The sequence below is a fragment of the Capra hircus genome, chromosome 5 (assembly GCF_001704415.2).
Source record: "Capra hircus breed San Clemente chromosome 5, ASM170441v1, whole genome shotgun sequence".
Taxonomy (NCBI): Eukaryota; Metazoa; Chordata; class Mammalia; order Artiodactyla; family Bovidae; genus Capra; species Capra hircus.
Genome location: NC_030812.1, coordinates 90,739,348 through 90,763,706, shown reverse-complemented (window position 1 = coordinate 90,763,706; position 24,359 = coordinate 90,739,348).

Sequence of the window (24,359 nt, the reverse complement as noted above, 5' to 3'; positions counted from 1 at the left end):
TCAATGTCAGCGCTGCTGCTGCTGCTAAGTCGCTTCAGTCGTGTCCGACTCTGTGCGACCCCATAGACGGCAGCCCACCAGGCTCCCCCGTCCCTGGGATTCTCCAGGCAAGAACACTGGAGTGGGTTGCCATTTCGTTCTCCAATGCAGGAAAGTGAAAGTGAAGTCTTTCAGTCGTATCCGACTCTTTGCAACCCCATGGACTGCAGTCTACCAGGGTCCTCTGTCCATGGGATTTTCTAGGCAAGAGTACTGGAGTGGGCTGCCATTAGGGTAAAGGAAAATACAAATGGAAGAATGAATAGAAGACAATGATTAAAATACTTTAATGGAAACAGGAAGACTGAATATTTATGTATATGGTATATACATAACCATATATAATACACACACACATACACACACACACACACACATATATACATATATATATATATATATATATATATATATATATATATATACACATGACAGTACAAGTATACAACATGCTCAGAGTTATTTGTGATCCTGAATGCATGCTCAGTCACTAAAGTCGTGTCCAACTCTTTGAGACCCCATGTAATGTAGCTGCTCTCTCCCAACCCCTGCCCAGGCTCCTCTGTCCATGGGATTTTTCAGGCAAGAATACTGGAGTGGATTGCCATTTCCTCCTCTAGGGAATCTTCCCAAGCCAGGGATCAAACCCGCATCTCCTGTGCCTCCTTCATTGGCAGCTGAATTCTTTACCACCGAACCACCTGGGAATCACATCAGGAAAACGTAATGAAGATAACAATGATATATCATTTTGTCTGTATTTCAATTGCCAGAAACTTTAAATTCTGATAATACCAAGGGTAAAAAATAATGTGATGCATATATAATTTCATATAGTAGTTATATTTTGGAAAATGGCTTGGCATTACATATAATTGAATATTCACATACCCCTCAACCCAGTTATCTTTCGCCTAGGTATGTATCCCAGAGAAGCTTTGTCACACAGGAGATCTGCACAGGACTGTTCATATCCTGGATAGTATACTCACAGATGTCTGTTTACTAAATAATAAATAAATAAGCCAACTAACATGCAGATATACAAATAACATAGACTACATATAGACAGTGATGGGAGTGTTAAAGGAAATAAGGTTTTTAATTTGTGTATCTGAAGAATGAGGAAAAAATAGAGAAAATAAATAAATAAACAAAATGTACATGCTCATAATGAAAAAGAAACCAACAATAAAATCACCAGGAGATAGATGCTGGAGCTTCCTGGGTAGGGATAAGAAGTTTTGATCTTGGTAACCTAGGCAATTGGATTTTATTACCACTCAGGGACAGAAGATAAATGCTTGGGCCCAGGAGAGGCAGGAACTTAGAATGAATACTGCTGTATAAATATAACACCTTCAAAGTTATATGCCATTTGTGAAAAAATGAACCGATAACTCAGGTAGATATTTAAGAAACGTACAAAGCTTGAATTCTGGGTAAGAAAAGAAGATGATTTTTCCTGAGCAGCTTAACCAATGTCCTGCTACTCAAGATAGTTTGGAATCTTCATTATCAGTATATCTTGGGAATACACATGTCAAAAATTAACATAAAAAAGGAATATATATGTCACTATGATTAAAGATTTTTGACAACACACAGAATAGAAAATGATTAAGACCACAAGTTGATCCTGTTATAATATAAATATAATTTTTAAAATATTTTACTAATAAAAATGCAAGCAAACTATTTAAAAATATACACAAACTATAAGGAAAAGACAAGATACTATGAAATTGATAAAGAGAGGAAGATAATAGATAAAACTATGAAAATAAAAAAATATCAAAAACAAGGTTACTTGAAATTTTTAAATATTAATATAAATTGAAGTGAAATTAAACAAATGAGCTGACATAACCAAGGAAGGAATTAGTGAACTGGAATATAGTGCATTGCAGGCAGATTCTTTACCACGGAGCCATTAGGGAAGCGCCTGAACTGAAATAGAAGAATGAGTAAATTAAATAGAATGCAACTCAGAGGTAAAAAGTACAGAAATGACACCAAGAGATACAAGCAGTAGAGAAGAGAAGTGGAACAGATATTTAACTGTAGTTTCAAAAATAGAAAATAAGATCATGTATTATTTGAAGTATTAGTGGATGTCAAAGGATCAGCCATAAAAACTGAAATTAAAAATGAAAAGAAGAGACATTATTTTGTCCATTCAGATGTTTTTAAGCTTTGATTTATATATATATATATATATATATATATAGATGCATGTATACTTATAACAATGAAACACACTTAACATGTAATATAATTTATTTCTTTATTGTTTATCTCCCACATAGAATGCATACAGTGTAGGAGCAGGTCCTTTTGTCTCTTCTCTTCTTTAGTTCGTTGTTTACTTAAAATAATATAACGCAGATCGGCAGTAAACATTTTGGTAATGAATGAAACTCTGGGGATAGTGAAGGACAGGGAAGCCTGGTGTACTGCAGTCTGGGGTTGCAAAGAGGTGGAGATGACTTACTGACTGAACAACAACAATAAATGAATGAAAGAAAGCAAACAATAATATTATTTTGCCACATGAGCCAACATTCATTCAAAATGTAAACCAAATCAGTCATTTCTTTCTTTAACCTACCCTAGATTCTCAAACATTTATGTATGTGTATGTATGTATAATAGAATTACGTATATAACAGAACTATAACGTACTTAGCAGAAAATATAGGGAGTATTGTCTATGATTAGAGTATGAAGGATTTCATGAACACGACCAAAAACTCATTATGCAATGCTTGAGTGATCAAAATGATCCTCTCTTATTAACAGCCTAGGCAGTTTCATACTGGTACTAAACTTTGCCCATAGTGGTTTCCAGAATCCCAAGGGGAGATCAGATCAACAGACTTTTTCTCTGAGTTTTCTGGAATATCCCTGAACATTTCCTCAAGTGGGGACTGTAAAAACATTGCTTTCACCATTTTGCTTTTTGTCCCTTCTTCCCTCCCTATTGTTTTTCAACTAAATATAATATGGCTGTTAATAACATTGCAGGAAAAGTCTTTCCCCAAGGTAAAAACAGCAGTGATTCTTGGACCACCTACCTTTAATTTGTTTAATAGCTTCCAATGTTTTTACCTCTGGGAAGGTGAATCATGAGGGAATAAATGGAAAACTCTCAACTCCTGTTAAGCAAAGTGAAAGATGGTGTTCAAAATCCTTTCAGTTCTGTAGATAACGCCATAGAAGCAGAAAACAAAAAAGAAGTGAAAAAGGCCAAAACGATATAAAACCCATGGACAGAAAATAGAAGACCCTGATGCTGGGCAAGATTGAAAGCAGGAGTGTAGAGAGTGACAGAGGATGAGATGGTTGGATAGCATCATTGACTCAATAGACATGAGTTTAAGAAAACTCCGGAAGACAGAGAAGGACAGAAAAACCTGGCATGCTGCAGTCCACGGGATCACAAAGAGCTGGACTTGACTTAGCGAATGAACAGCAACAATAGAGAAAATAGATATTTTGTTCACTAAATAGAAAAATAGACTGAAAACAAAATGATGTGGCCTGTTTGAAATTTAGGTATAATTAATTTAATTTGCTTGATAAAGTAGATGAAATTCAATGAAATGTTACCATTGAATTTTTATTTCTTATGAAGTTGCAACATAACATTCTTTTGATTGATATTCAGAATATAATGACCCTAAAGATTCAATTGCATACAATAGTGAAATAAACTTTTCTGTATAATTTACAAAGTGCCTTTTTTTTGTTCTTAGTGAAGGTCTCATTTGATCTTCCTAACAACCTCAGGTAGGTAGAAGTTTGAATTCCCAGTCCAAGACACTGAAATTGAAGTTTAGCAAGTCTGCATTATCATTCTGTTAATTTAATCTGTTGGTGATTTTCTTCCTTGTATATGACTTCATAGTCTTTGATGCAAGAAAGGGGTTTAATACAAAAATTGCCGTACCCCAGTGGATAAGATCAATATAGTCTAGAATATGCTGACTATGAAAGGAGCTCATCTTGTGAGCTTCTCAGTATTGTCCTTCCCAGTATTAAATTTCAAGAATTAATACATATGTCTTAAAGCACTCGTAATTTTTGGATGCAGTGTCTGACAAAAGAACTTAGAGAAAGAGAACCAAAATTAAATGTGAGTGAAAAGAACATATCCTAATATCTTACTGGAAATCTAGAAGAAAGTTATAAAACTCAAATAAAGAAAAAAGAAGGTATCAAGAAAGAAGAGATGCTGAACAGTGTAAAATACAGTCGGTCCTTTGTATCCACAGGTTCTTTATCAGTGTATTCAACCAATCTCAAATTGAAAATTCAAAATAAAATTAAATTCCAGAAAGTTCCACAGAATAACACCTGAATTTGCTAAAACATGGAAAATCTTTATATAGCACTTATATTGTATTATATTACCTATTATAAGTGATCCTGAAATAATTTAAAGTAGTTGAGAGGATGTGCATAATGATTTGCAAATACTACATAATTTTATGTAAAGGACTTGAGCATCTGTGAATTATGGTATCTGTAGGGATTCAGTGGGGAGGGAAGGCCTGCAACCAATCCCCAGTGGATACTGAGAGACAACTCTACTCTTGAAAATTCAATGGGAGAGAAAACTGGATTATAATATATATATGATTTCAGATAACTCAAAGTGAAAGTTGAAAATTAAGTCCCTCAGTCGTGTCCAACTCTTTGCGACCCCGTGGACTGTAGCCTACCAGGCTTCTCCATCCATGGGATTCTCCAGGCAAGAATACTGGAGTGGGTTGCCATTTCCTTCTCCAGGGGATCATCCCGACCCAGGGACCGAACCCAGGTCTCTCGCCTTGCGGACAGATGCTTTAACCTCTGAGCCACTGGGAAAGCCAATCATATAGCAAAGGTCTTTTATGGGACGTATAAAAGATTTTGGTTTGTTTCCACTTGATTGAGACAATTTGTGCTCAGTTACTTGTGCCCATCTGAAGGATGTATTTCAGCTTGTTTTGATAAGAGTATATAACACCTGCACATCAAGGATTTCTAAATTAATCCTAAAGAGTAATGGAAACTGATAAGGCTTAGCCGTTAAATGTTATTGGTGGTCTCCAAGAAATTAATCAATGAAATTTGAGAATAAGTAAGCTATAACCCCAGGAGTGTCTTCTATAACATTTCTTACTTGGTAACTCTTAATTGTGATATATAGCCTAATAGAAGAAATTCTTGATATGGTAGCTGGCATGTTTTTCAAAACTTTCTTAATTTCAACACTGCATGAATTCAGAATTATGTGGTACATATCAAACCCACATTAATTTGCCAATATATTTTGGAATATCATGAATACTGATTATTTGGTCACTAAAATTTGGGAGTACAATTTTCCTTTACACTGTAAAAATCATCTTAAAAATAAGCATGTACAGGGACTTCCCTGGTGGTCTGGTGATTAAGACACTACGCTTCTAATGCAATAGATATGGGTTCAATCCCTGGTCTGGGAGCTAAGATTCCCCACATGCTGCTCAGTGTGCCCAAAACCAAAACTTAAAACAGAAGCAATATTGTAATATTTCTTGGTCCCAAATTTCCCATCTCTGGTGATACGAAGGTGCTCCTCCTCCCAGCAGAGGAGCCTAGGTGTCACATAGGATGTTATGGCTTGCTCTGGGAAAGAAGGTAAAGGGGGGAAGATCAAAGTGGCTTTCTTGCTTCTCATCATAAGCTGCTTATAAACAACAGGCAATAAACCAGAGGTTCTCCCAAGTCGCTTCTCATGCTGAATAATTTGGTAGGGTGGCTCACAGAACTGAAGAAAACAGTTCACTTATGAGGTTACCAGTTTATTTTGCAGGTATTCAATTCAGTAATAGCCAGATGGAAGAGATGCATAGAACAAGATATGAGAGAAGGGCTGCAAAGCTGCCATGCCCTCTCTAGGCGTGCAACCTCCCAGAATCTCCACAAGTTTACCAACTGGAAGCCCTCAAAACCCCATACTTTGGGAATTTTTATGGAGTCTTCATTCTATGCTGTGCTGCTGCTGCTAAGTTACTTCAGTCGTGTCTGACTCTGTGGTGCGTACCCCAAAGATGGAAGCCCACCAGGCTCCCCCATCCCTGGGATTCTCCAGGCAAGAATACTGGAGTGGGGTGCCATTTCCTTCTCCAATGCATGCAAATGAAACGTCAAAGTGAAGTCACTCAGTCGTGTCCAACTCTTAGTGACCACATGAACTTCAGCCTACCAGGCTCCTCCGTCCATGAGATTTTCCAGGCAAGAGTACTGGAGTGGGGTGCTATTGTCTTCTTCATCAGTTCAGTTCAGTTCAGTCTCTCAGTCGTGTCCGACTTTTTTTGACCCCATGAATTGCAGCATGCCTGGCCTCCCTGATCATCACCATCTCCTGGAGTTCACTCAGACTCACGTCCACTGAGTCCATGATGCCATCCAGTCATCTCATCCTCAGTCATTCCCTTCTCCTCCTGCCCCCAATCCCTCCCAGCATCAAAGTCTTTTTCCAATGAGTTAACTCTTCGCATGAGGTGGCCAAAGTACTGGAGTTTCAGCTTTAGCATCATTCCTTCCAAAGAAATCCCAGGTTGATCTCCTTCAGAATGGACTGATTGGATCTCCTTGCAGTCCAAGGGACTCTCAAGAGTCTTCTCCAACACCACAGTTCAAAAGTGTCAATTCTTCGGCACTTAGCATTCTTCACAGTCCAACTCTCACATCCGTACATGACCACTGGAAAACCCATAGCCTTGACTAGACAAACCTATGTTGGCAAAGTAATGTCTCTGCTTTTCAATATACTATCTAGGTTGGTCATAACTTTTCTTCCAAAAAGTAAGTGTCTTTTAATTTCATGGCTGCAATCACCATCTGCAGTGATTTTGGAGCCCCCCAAAATAAAGTCTGACACTGTTTCCACTGTTTCCCCATCTATTTCCCATGAACTGATGGGACCAGATGCCATGATCTTTGTTTTCTGAATGTTGAGCTTTAGGCCAACTTTTTCACTCTCCCTTTCTCTTTCATCAAGAAGTTTTTAGTTCCTCTTCACTTTCTGCCATAAGGGTGGTGTCATGTGCATATCTGAGGTTATTGATATTTCTCCTGGTAATCTTGATTCCAGCTTGTGCTTTATCCAGCCCAGCATTTCTCATGATGTACTCTGCATATAACTTAAATAAGCAGGGTGACAATATACAGCCTTGATGGACTCCTTTTCCTATTTGGAACCAGTCTGTTGTTCCATGTCCACTTCTAACTGTTTCTTCCTGACCTGCATACATACAGGTTTCTGAAGAGGAAGGTTAGGTGGTCTGGTGTTTCCATCTCTTTCAGAATTTTCCACAGTTTATTGTGATCCACACAGTCAAAGGCTTTGGCATAGTCAATAAAGCAGAAATAGATGTTTCTCTGGAACTCTCTTGATTTCTCCATGATCCAGCGGATGTTGGCAATTTGATCTCTGGTTCCTCTGCCTTTTCGAAAACCAGTTTGGACATCAGGAAGTTCACAGTTCACGTATTGCTGAAGCCTGGCTTGGAAAATTTTGAGCATTACTTGACTAGCGTGTGAGATGAGTGCAATTGTGCGGTAGTTTGAGCATTCTTTGGCATTGTGTTTCTTTGTAATTGGAATGAAAACTGACCTTTTCAGTCTTGTGGCCAGTGCTGAGTTTTCCAAATTTGCTGGCATATTGAGTGCAGCGCTTTCAAAGCATCATCTTTCAGGATTTGAAACAGCTCAACTGGAATTCCATCACCTCCACTAGCTTTGTTTTGTAGTGCATTAATAGCTTTATACAATAAACAACTTAAGTGAAACTGTAATCTTTATGGAGAAAATCCTGAAATAGAGTATTATATTGAATATTGGCAAAGATAAGTGCTTTATTTGAACTTAGAAGAATCAGATTTTTTTTGAAGTGCTATGTAAAATTTTTTAATTATTAGCACTTTTTGTGATTCAGATTATTTTTGAATAATGAGGAATGCCACCCATATCAGTGACTATGACAACTGGTTATAATATCAATATTGTCTCAATGATCAGATATCTCCTCTGATATCTGATGTTCAGAGAAAAATATCTGGGTTTCCAGCTGTGCATTTAAAATTATTTCATATTTTTCCCAAGACAGAGAAAATGTATTTCATTCAGTAAACAGTAACAGTGTTACATTATTTGGTGTGTTATTAGTGTTCAAGCTGGCATTCATCAATGTACTATAGTTGATTCACAATAAGCATTTCATTGCATGGTGTAAGTGTTTCATGACTTAGAGAATAAAAAAATCTCTGAGGAGAGTAAAAGTGCAGCACAAGCAAATGAATGAAATCTGTGACAAGAAAGAGTAAGAAGCTTCTAGGAAATTTGATAGGGATATAGATGTAGTATATTATGTTGAAAAGTACAAGATAAGATAGAAGTAGAGATCATAAAAATGAAAAAAAGTTAGAGAAGAATAAATGGGGGAAGCGTAACACATGAGTTCAAAGGTAAACACTGAAACATCTTTTGAAAGTTTTGAAAACTCTATACAAAATATTTGCTTTAAACAGTATCTTTTGGGGGAGAGGGAAAGATGGCGGAGGAATAGGACAGGAAGACCACTTTCTCCCTCACAAATTCCTCAAAAGAACATTTCAACGCTGAGCAAACTTCACAAAACAACTTCTGTAGGCTGGCAGAGGACATCAGGCAACCAGAAAAGCAGATCATTGTCTTCAAAAACAGGTAGGAAAAAATATAAAAGACGAAAAAGGAGACAAAGGAGGTGGGGAGGGAGCTTCGTCCCGGGAAGGGAAGCCCGTCCCGGGAAGGGAAGCCCGTCCCGGGAAGGGAATTTTAAGAAGAGAGGTTTCCAAACACCAGGAAACACTCTCCCTGCCGAGTCTGTGGCGAGCCTTGGAAACACAGAGGGCAACATAACAGGAAGGAAAAATAGATAAATAATTAAAACCAACAGATTACAAGCCCAACAGTAACTCCCCCAGCGGAAAAGCAGCACAGACGCCTGCATCCGCCATTGGGAAGTGGGGGCAGGGCAGGGACGCGCGGGAGGCGCGGGCTGCAGAGCTTTGTAAGAATTGGGCAGGAACCTCCCACGCGCAACCAGAACGATCTAACTTGGGCTAGCAAACCAAACTGTGGGATAGCTACCACGCGAAAAGCTCGAACATAAGACACCGCCAGGACCAAGCACAGAACAAAGGACGGAACAGGAAAAGCCGGCTGCAGACCATCCCCCGCCGGAGACAGGCAGCCAGAGTCGTAAGGACTGGAAAGGGGCAATTGCAGACCCGGAGAGACTTTACTTACCTAACTGCAAGCAAGCTCCTTTGCTAAGACTTCTGGGGGTGCTGGACAGTCACAATCTACCGCACGGGGTGCGCCAGCGGTCCACCCAGAAAGCTGAGCAGCAGCGGCAGAAAAGGTGACAAGCCGCGGCGATCGCGCTCGCCAAACTCCTGAGCTACTCGGACCTGGGAAGGGCACAAAGCGCAGTTCGAGCCGAATCTGTGCCTCTGAGGGCTGCCTGAGCGCCGAACCTGAGCGGCTTGGTCCGGGGAAGTGCACGCAGCCTAGGGCCGGCCCCAGACGGTTCCCGGCTGAGCATCCTAGAGCCGGAGCGGTTTGTGCGCCGCGAGAAAGGACAGGTCAAGCGGGGCAGAGATGCTGTGTGCACACGACAGTGCTATTTGTTAGCAGCAGCCCCCCTCCCCACAGCGTGACTGAACTAGTGAGCCTAAAAAACCAGCAAACAGAAGAAGTTAAACAGAGGGAACCACCTTGGAAGTGATCCCACACGGCCCATTACACCAGAAAGGGCCAGATATTTTTAATATTTTTAAAATCATTCCTTTTTTTTTTTTTTGCTTTTTTTTTCTAACTTTTTTTTAATTGTTAAGTCTTCTATTTCTCCTCTAATTTTTATTTCTATAACCTATTATTACTATATTTTTTTTTGTTTATTTTTTAAAAAGACTTTTTTTTTATTTTTTTAAGGCAAACACCATATACAGTCTTTGGATGGTTGTTGATGGCTTTTTTTTTTTTTGGATTGTTTGTTTGTTTGTTTGTTTTTTAATAATTCTTTTTCTTTCTTTTTTTTTTTTCTTTCTTTCTTCCTTTTTCCTTCTGCTTCTCTCTAATATTGTATCTTTGAAAATCCAACCTCTACTCTAGATTTTTAATCTTTGCTCTTAGGTTTTTGTGGTCAATTTTGTACATTTAAAAACCCAAACTTCACTATCCCAGTTTACCTGAGAGCGAGATTACTGGCTTGACCACTCTCTCCTCCTCTGGACTCTCCTTTTTCTCCACCAGGTGGCCTCTGTCTCTTTTCTCCCCCATCTCTCCTCTATCCAACTCTGTGAATCTCTGTGTGTTCCAGACGGTGGAGAACACCTAAGGAACAGGTTACTGGCAGAATTTGTCTCTCTTCTACTCATTCCTCTCTCTGATCCTCCTGGTCACCTCTGTCTACTTCCTCCCTCTCCTCTTCCCCGTATAACTCTGTAAATACCTCTGAGTGGTCCAGACTATAGAGCGCACATAAGGAAGTGACTACTGGCTAGCTTGCTCTCTTCTCTTTTGATCTCACCGCATCTCATTCCAGTTACCTCTAACTACCCCCTCCATCTTCTTTTCTCCTTATAACTCAGTGAACCTCTCTGAGTGTCCCTCAATGTGGAGAAACTTTTCATCTTTAACCTAGATGTTTTATCATCGGTGCTGTATAGATGGAGAAGTCTAAAGGCTACTGTAAAAATAAAACTGAAAACCAGAAGCAGGAGGCTTAAATCCAAAGCCTGAAAACATTAGAGAACTCTTGAATTCAGGGAACATTAAGCAATAGGAGCCCATCTAATGCCTTCATACCTACACCGAAACCAAGTTCCACCCAAGGGCCAACAAATTCCAAAACAAGACATACCACGCAAATTCTCCAGCAACACAGGAACACTCCCCTGAGCTTCAATATACAGGCAGCTCAAAATTATCCCCAAACCTTTGATGTCTCGTAACCCATTACGGGTCACTCCATTGCACTCCAGAGAGAAGAAACCCAGCTCCACCCACCAAAACTCCAACACAAGCCTCCCTAACCAGGAAAACTTGACAAGCCACTGATAGAACCCCACCCAAAGTGAGGAAGCTCCATAATAAAGAGAACTCCACAAAGTCCCAGAATATAAAAAGGCCACCCCAAACGCAGCAATATAACCAAGATGAAGAGACAGAGGAATACTCAGCAGGTAAAGGAACAGGAGAGTTGCCCACCAAACCAAACAAAAGTGGAAGAAGTAGGGAATCTACCGGAGAAGGAATTCTGAATATTGATAGTGAAAATGATCCAAAATCTTGAAATCAAAATGGAATCACAGATAAATAGGCTAGAGACAAGGATTGAGAAGATGCAAGAAAGGTTTAACAAGGACCTAGAAGAAATAAAAAAGAGTCAAAATATAATGAATAATGCAATAAATGAGATCAGAAACACTCCAGAGGCAACAATTAGTAGAATAATGGAGGCAGAAGATAGGATTAGTGAAATAGAAGATAGAATGGTAGAAATAAATGAATCAGAGAGGAAACAAGAAAAACGAATTAAAAGAAATGAGGACAATCTCAGAGACCTCCAGGACAATATGAAACGCTCCAACATTCGAATTATAGGAGTCCCAGAAGAAGAAAACAGAAAGAAAGATCATGAGAAAATCCTTGAGGAGATAATAGTTGAAAACTTCCCTAAAATGGGGAAGGAAATAATCACCCAAGTCCAAGAAACACAAAGAGTTCCAAATAGGATAAACCCAAGATGAAACACCCCAAGACACATATTAATCAAATTAACAAAGATCAAACACAAAGAACAAATATTAAAAGCAGCAAGGGAAAAACAACAAATAACACACAAGGGGATTCCCATAAGGATAACAGCTGATCTTTCAATAGAAACTCTTCAGGCCAGGAGGGAATGGCAAGACATACTTAAAGTGATGAAAGACAATAACCTACAGCCCAGAATACTGTACCCAGCAAGGATCTCATTCAAATATGAAGGAGAAATCAAAAGCTTTACAGACAAGCAAAAGCTGAGAGAATTCAGCATCACCAAACCAGCTCTCCAACAAATTCTAAAGGATATTCTCTAGACAGGAAACATGAAAAGGGTGTATAAACCCGAATCCAAAACAATAAAGTAAATGGTAACGGGATCACACTTATCAATAATTACCTTAAACGTAAATGGGTTGAACGCCCCAACCAAAAGACAAAGACTGGCTGAATGGATACAAAAACAAGACCCCTCTATATGCTGCTTACAAGAGACCCACCTCAAAACAAGGGACACATACAGACTGAAAGTGAAGGGCTGGAAAAAGATATACCACGCAAATAGAGACCAAAAGAAAGCAGGAGTGGCAATACTCATATCCGATAAAATAGACTTTAAAACAAAGGCTGTGAAAAGAGACAAAGAAGGCCACTACATAATGATCAAAGGAACAATCCAAGAAGAAGATATAACAATTATAAATATATATGCCCCCAATATAGGAGCACCGCAATATGTAAGACAAATGCTAACAAGTATGAAAGGGGAAATCAACAATAACACAATAATAGTGGGAGACTTTAATACCCCACTCACACCTATGGACAGATCAACTAAACAGAAAATTAACAAAGAAACACAAACTTTAAATGATACATTAGATCAGTTAGACCTAATTGATATCTATAGGACATTTCACCCCAAAACAATGAATTTCACTTTTTTTTCAAGTGCTCATGGAACCTTCTCCAGGATAGATCACATCCTGGGCCATAAATCTAAACTTGATAAATTCAAAAAAATCGAAATCATTCCAAGCATCTTTTCTGACCATAATGCATTAAGATTAGATCTCAATTACAGGAGAAAAACTATTAAAAATTCCAACATATGGAGGTTGAACAACACACTTCTGAATAACCAACAAATCACAGAAGAAATCAAAAAAGAAATCAAAATATGCATAGAAACTAATGAAAATGAAAACACAACAACCCAAAACCTGTGGGACACTATAAAAGCAGTGCTAAGAGGAAAGTTCATGGCAATACAGGCATACCTCAAGAAATAAGAAAAAAGTCAAATAAATAACCTAACTCTGCAACTAAAGCAACTAGAAAAGGAAGAGTTGGAGAACCCCAGAGTTAGTAGAAGGAAAGAAATCTTAAAAATTAGGGCAGAAATAAATGCAAAAGAAACAAAAGAGATCATAGCAAAAATCAACAAAGCCAAAAGCTGGTTCTTTGAAAGGATAAATAAAATTGACAAACCATTAGCCAGACTCATCAAGAAGCAGAGAGAGAAAAATCAAATCAATAAAATTAGAAATGAAAATGGAGAGATCACAACAGACAACACAGAAATACAAAGGATCATAAGAGACTACTATCAGCAGTTGTATGCCAATAAAATGGACAACGTGGAAGAAATGGACAAATTCTTAGAAAAGTACAATTTCCCAAAACTGAACCAGGAAGAAATAGAAAATCTTAACAGACCCATCACAAGCACGGAAATTGAAACTGTAATCAGAAATCTTCCAGCAAACAAAAGCCCAGGTCCAGACGGCTTCACAGCTGAATTCTACCAAAAATTTCGAGAAGAGCTAACACCTATCCTCCTCAAACTCTTCCAGAAAATTGCAGAGGAAGGTAAACTTCCAAACTCATTCTATGAGGCCACCATCACCCTAATACCAAAACCTGACAAAGATGTCACAAAAAAGGAAAACTACAGGCCAATATCACTGATGAACATAGATGCAAAAATCCTCAACAAAATTCTAGCAATCAGAATCCAACAACACATTAAAAAGATCATACACCATGACCAAGTGGGCTTTATCCCAGGGATGCAAGGATTCTTCAATATCCGCAAATCAATCAATGCAATTCACCACATTAACAAATTGAAAAATAAAAACCATATGATTATCTCAATAGATGCAGAGAAGGCCTTTGACAAAATTCAACATCCATTTATGATAAAAACTCTCCAGAAAGCAGGAATAGAAGGAACATACCTCAACATAATAAAAGCTATCTATGACAAACCCACAGCAAACATTATCCTCAATGGTGAAAAATTGAAAGCATTTCCGCTAAAGTCAGGAACAAGACAAGGGTGTTCACTTTCACTGCTACTATTCAACATAGTTCTGGAAGTTTTGGCCACAGCAATTAGAGCAGAAAAAGAAATAAAAGGAATCCAAATTGGAAAAGAAGACGTAAAACTCTCACTGTTTGCAGATGACATGATCCTCTACATGGAAAACCCTAAAGACTCCACCAGAAAATTACTAGAGCTAATCAATGAATATAGTAAAGTTGCAGGATATAAAATCAACACACAGAAATCCCTTGCATTCCTATACACGAATAATGAGAAAGTAGAAAAAGAAATTAAGGAAACAATTCCATTCACCATTGCAACGAAAAGAATAAAATACTTAGGAATATATCTACCTAAAGAAACTAAAGACCTATATATAGAAAACTATAAAACACTGATGAAAGAAATCAAAGAGGACACTAATAGATGGAGAAATATACCATGTTCATGGATTGGAAGAATCAATATAGTGAAAATGAGTATACTACCCAAAGCAATTTACAAATTCAATGCAATCCCTGTCAAGCTACCAGCCACATTTTTCACAGAACTAGAACAAATAATTTCAAGATTTGTATGGAAATACAAAAAACCTCGAATAGCCAAAGCAATCTTGAGAAAGAAGAATGGAACTGGAGGAATCAACTTGCCTGACTTTAAGCTCTACTACAAAGCCACAGTCATCAAGACAGTATGGTACTGGCACAAAGACAGACATATAGATCAATGGAACAAAATAGAAAGCCCAGAGATAAACCCACACACATATGGACACCTTATCTTTGACAAAGGAGGCAAGAATATACAATGGAGTAAAGATAATCTCTTTAACAAGTGGTGCTGGGAAAACTGGTCAACCACTTGTAAAAGAATGAAACTAGATCACTTTCTAACACCGCACACAAAAATAAACTCAAAATGGATTAAAGATCTAAATGTAAGATCAGAAACTATAAAACTCCTAGAGGAGAACATAGGCAAAACACTCTCAGACATAAATCACAGCAGGATCCTCTATGATCCACCTCCCAGAATTCTGGAAATAAAAGCAAAAATAAACAAATGGGATCTAATTAAAATTAAAAGCTTCTGCACAACAAAGGAAAATATAAGCAAGGTGAAAAGACAGCCTTCTGAATGGGAGAAAATAATAGCAAATGAAGCAACTGACAAACAACTAATCTCAAAAATATACAAGCAACTTATGCAGCTCAATTCCAGAAAAATAAACGACCCAATCAAAAAATGGGCCAAAGAACTAAATAGACATTTCTCCAAAGAAGACATACAGATGGCTAACAAACACATGAAAAGATGCTCAACATCACTCATTATTAGAGAAATGCAAATCAAAACCACAATGAGGTACCACTTCACACCAGTCAGAATGGCTGCGATCCAAAAATCTGCAAGCAATAAATGCTGGAGAGGGTGTGGAGAAAAGGGAACCCGCCTACACTGTTGGTGGGAATGCAAACTAGTACAGCCACTATGGAGAACAGTGTGGAGATTCCTTAAAAAATTGCAAATAGAACTACCTTATGACCCAGCAATCCCACTGCTGGGCATACACACTGAGGAAACCAGAATTGAAAGAGACGCATGTACCCCAATGTTCATCGCAGCACTGTTTATAATAGCCAGGACATGGAAACAACCTAGATGTCCATCAGCAGATGAATAGATAAGAAAGCTGTGGTACATATACACAATGGAGTATTACTCAGCCGTTAAAAAGAATTCATTTGAATCAGTTCTGATGAGTTGGATGAAACTGGAGCCAATTATACAGAGTGAAGTAAGCCAGAAAGAAAAACACCAATACAGTATACTAACACATATATATGGAATTTGGGAAGATGGCAATGACGACCCTGTATGCAAGACAGGAAAAAAGACACAGATGTGTATACCGGACTTTTGGACTCAGAGGGAGAGGGAGAGGGTGGGATGATTTGGGAGAATGGGAATTCTAACATGTATACTGTCATGTAAGAATTGAATCGCCAGTCCATGTCTGACGTAGGGTGCAGCTTGCTTGGGGCTGGTGCATGGGGATGACCCAGAGAGATGTTGTGGGGAGGGAGGTGGGAGGGGGGTTCATGTTTGGGAATGCTTGTAAGAATTAAAGATTTTAAAATTTAAAAAATTTTAAAAAAAAGAAAAAAAAATAAACAGTATCTTTTCTTCAAATTCTGAGAAAGTAATCTAAAATTCTATTGATGGTAACATGGCAAATAAAGCAAAATTCTGTAGTTTTGCAACATGTAAAATATAACAAATTATAAAATGTAATTGAAGCATCATGTTGCTTAATAATAATATGAAAAAATACAAAAAAATAAGTGCATTTCTATGTCCTGTAGGACAACAGATATTGTAACTCTGCAGTCCATCAGTTGATCTATAACTTAGGTGAATTTTAATCAAAACCTTAAATGGACTTCTTTTAAATGCAATAAGAGGATCAGTTCAGAAAAATATAACTGTAGGATGTCACTTACACACACACAATTTTATTTCGGGTAGGAGAAGATTAGCATAAATATGAATAACCTGTCACACCTGAGAGAAAGAGTTACCACCCATGGTAAAGAACTATTTCAAAAAATATAATTAAAAACAAGGGGATCAAAACAAAATTCATCTTAGGTCATTGTACAAAAAATATGAATAACCAATAAATAAATGTTTCACTTCACAAGTGATTTGATAAAATTAATATGGACTAGAAGTTGGCACAAATATTTTTTTAATTACAAAATATAATATTCTTTAAGATGGTGAAATTCTTAGTTAAACTGAATACCAGTGAGAGTGAAAAAAAATACTGTAAGATCTTTCTGGAAGGCATTTTGCCAATATTTATTAAGAGCATTAAGCATAAGCAGCCTGTTGATTTGTTAATTCCTTATTGAATTAATTTATCAAGATATTAGGGCTTTCCTGGTGGTTCAGTGGTAAAGAACCTGCCTGAAATACAGGCAGAGAAGGCAATAGCACCTCACTCCAGTACTCTTGCCTGGAAAATTCCATGGATGGAGGAGCCTAGCAGGCTACAGTACATGGGGTCTTGAAAGAGTCAGACATGATTTAGTGACTAAACAACAACAAGATCTGAAGATATTAGACAAATGAACAAATATGTACGTAAAATCTGTTCATAATGTTATACTGAAATTTGTAGAATTGTTTAGGTAGAATTTACTAAAATGTCCAAGATATGTATTAATTCAGTACTGCCTCATACACTTATAACAATGGAATATGATTAACCACTTAAAAAAGTAAAAAAATAAAAGGAGTGGAATATAGATAGCATAAATATTTTTTGCATATATTTGAGTGAAAAATGACACAAACAATGTTAACTATATAATTGTCCAAAGACTTTGTTTTTTAAGTCTTTCTCAGGTATATTTGTTTAACATAAGAGGTGCTACAGTGGTAAAAAATCCACCTGCCAATGCACGAGAAGCAGGAGATGCTGATTCGATCCCTGAGTCCAGAAAAGCCTCTGAAAGAGGAAATAGTAACCTTCTCCAACATGTTTACCTGGAAAATTCCATGGACGGAGGACCTTGGCAGGGTATACAGTCCATGGTATCGCAAGAGTTGGACAAGACAGAAAGTATGCAGCAGTAGTAGTAGTTACCATAATTTGGAACGAAATATTGTCCACACGTTGTACTTGGTTGATATTTCTCTCAATTACATTTTAAACTGTGCATTCTCTTTCTTTTTTATCTTACAGTTTATCAGCTGAATAAAGCAGGCTGTTAGTCCTGTAGTATTTCCTACGAGCCCCCATGGTGGTGGTATTCCTATGGTATCATTTAATTTATCCTTCTGTTCTCTGTATTTGCTGTCTTTTGGTTACAACTACAGGTTTTACCAGTTTCAGTTTCATGCTCAGTTTTGACAAGAATATTTCACATGTTTCTGTATTAGGATTCACATGTATAGTTTTTCTTTGGGAATGTGAGCAACTATTGATAATAATTCTGTGTATCAATTATTTATTTAATGATTACAAAATGGTAATATTAAAATATTCATTTACTCTGCATATATTAGCCAGAGTGTCTTTATAGAGAGAAATTGCCTGTTATCCACTATTTGTTTCCTTTGAAATAGAGTTCAATAAGAAAATTATAAATGTATATTTGTTATTTTCATCCTCCCGGTAACTCTGAGCTTCATTTTTCTACCTAGTTCCTTGAGGCATAAAGGTAGGTTGTTTATCTGAGATCTTTCTTGTTTCTTAATGTAGTCATTTATCACTATAAAATTCCCTCTTCAAACTGCTTTCACTGCATCATATAAGTTTTGGCATGCTGTGTTCCTATTTTCATTTATTTCAAGATTTTTTTTTATTTCACTTTTGATTTATTCTTTGACTCATTGGTTGTTCAACAGTGTATCACATAATTTCCAAATATTTGTGAACTTTTCAGTTTTCCTCCCATTGTTGATTTCTAATTTCATACCACTGTGGTCAAGAAAGATACTTGATATGATTTCAATCTTCTGAAGTTTTCAAAGACTTGTGACCTAACACATGATGTATCTGTTAATGTTCCCTGTTCACTTGAGAACAATGTATATTCTGCTGCTGTTGGATGGAATGTTCCACATGTGCCTATTAGGTCTGTTTGGTGCAAAGCATAGTTCAAGTCCAATGTTTCCTTCTTGACTTTATGTCTGGATGATCTATCCTTTACTGAAAGATGAAGTCACATACGATTACTGTATTATTGTCTATTTCTCCCTTCAGACATGTTAGTATTTGCTTCCTGTATTTGTGTGCTCTTATGTTGGTCATCTTTTCCATAACATTATTTAAGGCTGACCAATAAGAATTTTACTACTTCAGTGTCATTATAAATATATGAATTTTAACATACCTTCTGTGTGTGAACTCATTTCAGTTATTCTTATTCATGATTAACTTATCCAACTTTCTCTCATGATAAGCTCACCAGGTTGGCTTTAATTCTATTTGCCACGTTCCACATAATCTTGGAAACTTACTATTTGTCACTATAACAAGCTATTGAGACCCATTTTATATTTGTCCCCCACCAGATATGGAGTCAACTATTTTGCCAGGAATTCTTGGTTCTTTATAGTATGAAATAACATTTAGAGAAAATGACATTTAGAGACCACAATCTGTGAGCTCAGCTTATTACCATGGTATTTTTAAGTGTTTCTAATGTTTTTAGAATCTATGTAGAAACTATGTAAGGTTTTTGAGGAGACTATAATCCTGAATTTATAAAAACTGGCATTTCCAATTTAAATATAAAAAAGACTAAAAGCTTTTTAATAGAATCACTTGGATTATGTGTTTCAAATTCCTTTCCCTATTCTAGAGTTATTGGTTCTTAATTGTATTAACATAATTAATTGCTTTCATATATGTGTGTTTAGGTATATATACATATCAGGATGTCATTACTAATAAAATGCATATTAAAAACAGTTTAAATATTTTGGTAGTTTTATTGGTTCTAAGGTATATCTTATAAGACATAAATGATCAATTAGTTAGTTTACAGTCACTTGAAATAACTATTCTTCATGTGATACACCAATTAGATACATGGCAGGTTCATTTGATTGATGTTACCTTAAACATTAAGGTTTTCATAAATTTAGGTTTATTTTACAAGCATCTTAACATCTCCATAATAGCAAAGTCAAACATAGAATATTAGGAATACATAAAGAAGCTTAAATCATGGGGTTGCCATTTCTTTTTCCAGGGGCTCTTCCCTACCCAGGGTTTGAACCCGCATCTCCTGCATTGGCAGGTGAATTCTTTACCGCTGAGACACCAGGGAAGCAAACAAAACAAAACAAAACATTTTCCCCTTCCTCTCCACTTTGCTCCCTTTCTCTCACATCTTTTTAATTCCTTTTTTAAATTTATCCATCTATCATCTTAGAGTTCAGTTCAGTTCAGTTGCTCAGTTGCGTCCAACTCTGTGACTTCATGAACTGCAGCACGCCTGGCCTCCCTGTCTGTCACCAACTCCTGGAGTCCACCCAAATCCATGTCCATCGAGTTGGTGATGCCATCCAACCATCTCATCCTCTGTCGTACCCTTCTCCTCCTGCCCTCAATCTTTCTCAGCATCAGGGTCTTTTCAAATGAGTCAGCTCTTCACATCAGGTGGCCAAAAATATTGTAGGTTCAGCTTCAACATCAGTCCTTCCAATGAACACCCAGAATGATCTCCTTTAGGATGGACTGGTTGGATCTCCTTGCAGTCCAAGGGACTCTCAAGAGTCTTTTCCAACACCACAGGTCAAAAGCATCAGTTCTTCAGCATTCAGTTTTCTTTATAGTCCAACTCTCACATCCATACATGACTACTGGAAAAGCCATAGCCTTTACTACATGGACCTTTGTTGGCAAAGTACTGTCTCTGCTTCTTAATATGCTGTCTAGGTTGGTCATAACTTCCCTTCCAAGAATTAGGCATCTTTTTATTTCATGGCTGGAGTCATCATCCTCAGTGATTTTGGAGCAGCCACTGTTTCCACTGTTTCCCCATCTATTTGCCATGAAGTGGTGGGACGGGATGCCATGATCTTCGTTTTCTGAATGTTGAGCTTTAAGCCAACATTTTCGCTCTCCTCTATCACTTTTATCAAGAGGCTGTTTAGTTCCTCTTCACTTTCTGCCATAAGTGTGGTGTCATCTGCATATCTGAGGTAATTGATATTTCTCCTGGCAATCTTGATTCCAGCTTGTGCTTTTTCCAGCCCAGCGTTTCTCATGATGTACTCTGCATAGAAGTTAAATAATCAGGGTGATAATATATAGCCTTGACTTACTCCTTTTCCTATTTGGAACAAGTCTCTTGTTCCACGTCCAGTTCTAACTGTTGCTTCCTGACCCGCATACAGGTTTCTCAACAGGCAGGTCAGGTAGTCTGGTGTTCCCATCTCTTTCAGAATTTTCCACAGTTTATTGTAATCCACACAGTCAAAAACTTTGGCATAGTCAATAAAGCAGAATTAGATTTTTTTTCGGGAACTCTCTTACTTTTTCCATGATCCAGCAGATGTTGGCAATTTGATCTCTGGTTCCTCTGCCTTTTCTAAAACCAGCTTGAATATCTGGAAGTTCACGGCTGATGAATTGTTGAAGCCTGGCTTAGAGAATTTTAAGTATTACTTTACTAGTGTGTGAGACGAGTGCAATTGTTCAGTAGTTTGAGTATTCTTTGGCATTGCCTTTCTTTGGGATTGAAATGAAAACTGACCTTTTCCAGTCCTGTGGCCACTGCTGAGCTTTCCAAATTTGCTGGCATATTGAGTGCAGCACTTTCACAGCATCATCTTTGGGGATTTGAAATAGCTCAACTAGAATTCTATCACCTCCACTAGCTTTGTTCATAGTGATGCTTCCTAAGGCCCACTTGACTTAACATTCCAGGATGTCTGGCTCTAGGTGAGTGATCACACCATTGTGATTATCTGGGTCATGGAGATCTTTTTTTGTACAGTTCTTCTATGTATTCTTGCCACCTCTTCTTAATATCTTCTGCTTCTATTAGGTCCATACCATTTCTGTCCTTTATTGTGCCCATCTTTGAATGAAATTTTCCCTTGGTATCTCTAATTTTCTTGAAGAGATCGCTAGTCTTTCCCATTCTATTGTCTTCCTTTATTTCTCTGCGTTGATTGCTGAGGAAGGCTTTCTTATCTCTGCTTGCTATTCTTTGGAACTCTGCATTCAGATGCTTATATCTTTCCTTTTCTCCTTTGCTTTTCACTTCTCTTCTTTTCATAGTTATTTGTAAGCCCTCCTCAGACAGCCATTTTGCTTTTTTGCATTTCTTTTTCTTGGAGTACTCAAACATAAACATATTTGTATTTCTCTGTGTTCTTATATTTCACATATACTTCACTATAGGGACTTTTCCCCCATCTTGCTTACTTCTCACTTAATATTGCTGGAAAAGTGAAAGTGAAAGTTGTTCAGTTGTGTCTGACTCTTTGCAACCCCATGGACTATACAGTCCAAGGAATTCCCCAAGCCAGAATACTGGAGTGGGTAGCCTTTCCCTTCTCCAGGGGATCTTCCCAACCCAGGTGTAGAAACCAGGTCTCCCACATTGCAGGCAGATTATTTATCAGGGGAGCCACCAGGGAAACAGAGATATTCTTTATTACTTCTTATAGCTTCCCTTTATGTCATTGTGCTTGTGTATTATTTATTACCAAGTCTCCTGTAAATGAATATTTGATTTTTTTTCCATTTACTTTTGCTTTTATTTTTCTTATGTATACCACATGGGCTTCCCTGATCCCTCAGACCTTAAAGTATCTGCCTGCAATGCGGAAGACCTGGGTTCTATTCCTCAGTCAGGAAGATTCCCTGAAGAAGGGACTGGCAAACCACTCTGGTATTCTTGCCTGGAGTATTAAATATAAAATCTTCAGCTGTCAATATTCATGTACAGAATTTTTTCCAAATATTTGTTCATGTATCTTTGGAATAGAATTCTAGACATGGAATTTGGGTCAAAGCAAAAAACCTCATATACATTTGGTAAATATTGCAATTGTTCTCCATTTCAGTTCAGTTCAGTTGCTCAATCGTGTCCACCTCTTTGCAACTCCATCGACTGCAGCACACCAGGCTTCCCTATCCATCGCCAGCTCCTGGAGCTTGCTCAAATTCATGTCCATTGAGTCAGTGATGCCATCCAACCATCTCATCCTCCGTCATCCCCTTCTCCTTCTGCCTTCACTCTTTCCCAGAATCAGGGTCTTTTCCAATGAGATAGTTCTTCACATCACATGCCAGAGTATGGGAGTTTCAGCTTCAGAATCTGTCCTTCAAATGAATATTCAGGACTGATTTTCTTGAGGATTGACTGATTTGATCTCTTTGCAGTCTAAGGGATTCTCAAGTCTTCTCCAACACCACAATTCAAAAGCATCAATTCTTTGGCACTCAGCTTTATTTATATTCCAATTCTCACATCCATACATGCTATTGGAAAAACTATAGCTTTGACTAGATGGATTTTGTCAGCAAAGTAGTCTCTGCTTTTTAACATGCTGCCTAGGTTGGTCATAGCTTTTCTTCCAAGGAGCAGGCACCTTTTAATTTCATGGATGCAGTCATCATCTGTGGTGATTTTTGAGCCCCGCAAAATCTCTCACTGTTTTCATTGTTTCCCCATCTAGTGATGGGACCAGATGCCATGATCTTAGTTTTTGGAATGTTGAGTTTTAAGGCAACTTTTTCACTCTCCTCTTTCATCAAGTGGCTCTTTAGTTTTTTTCTTCGCTTTCTGCCAAAAGATTATATAATTGTTCTCTATAAAATTACATAATTATGTATTTCTACTTCCACATTAAATTCTCCCATATTTTATCAAAGCAATGTGTTGTCAAAAATTGAGCGTTTTGCCAATCTGAGAATTCCAAATGTTATTTCTCATTGTAGTTCAGTTTTATTATGTATGAGAAAAAGCTTCTTTCAATATGATTGAAGGCTATATGGTAACAAGGAGGAGAAGAAGAAGGAAGAGGAGGAGATGTACACAAACACATTTATGTGCATGGATTTTCATAGCATGCCCATAAAACTACAAGATGGAAAAAGCTTAGATGTCTATCAGTAGATAATTAGGTAAACAAAAATGGTATATCCATAAAATGAAATATTATTCAGCCATTAAAAGGAATGAAACACTAATACATGCCAAAATAATGATGAACTTTGAAATCACTATGTTGAATGAAAATGGCCAAACACAGAAGGTCACTTATTGTATCATTCTATTTATGTAAACTATCCATATGAGAGATGGATTAGCAAATCTATGGAGAGAGAATGCAGATTTATGGCTGCCAGAGTCTGGAATGGAGCAGGGTGAGATTTAGGAGTTCTTGCTTAGTGGGTTTTCTTTTAGAGTCATGGAAGTGCCTTGGGATTGGAAGGAGGAGATGGTTTTATAACATTGTGAATGTACTAAATGCCACTAAACTGTATAATTTAAAATGATCCTTTTCATGTTTTGTCATTTTCCAATCATTACACAAAAAATATTTATTTTAAAATAAAATATTCATTTATTTAACTTTTTACTGGAGTAGAGATTCACAG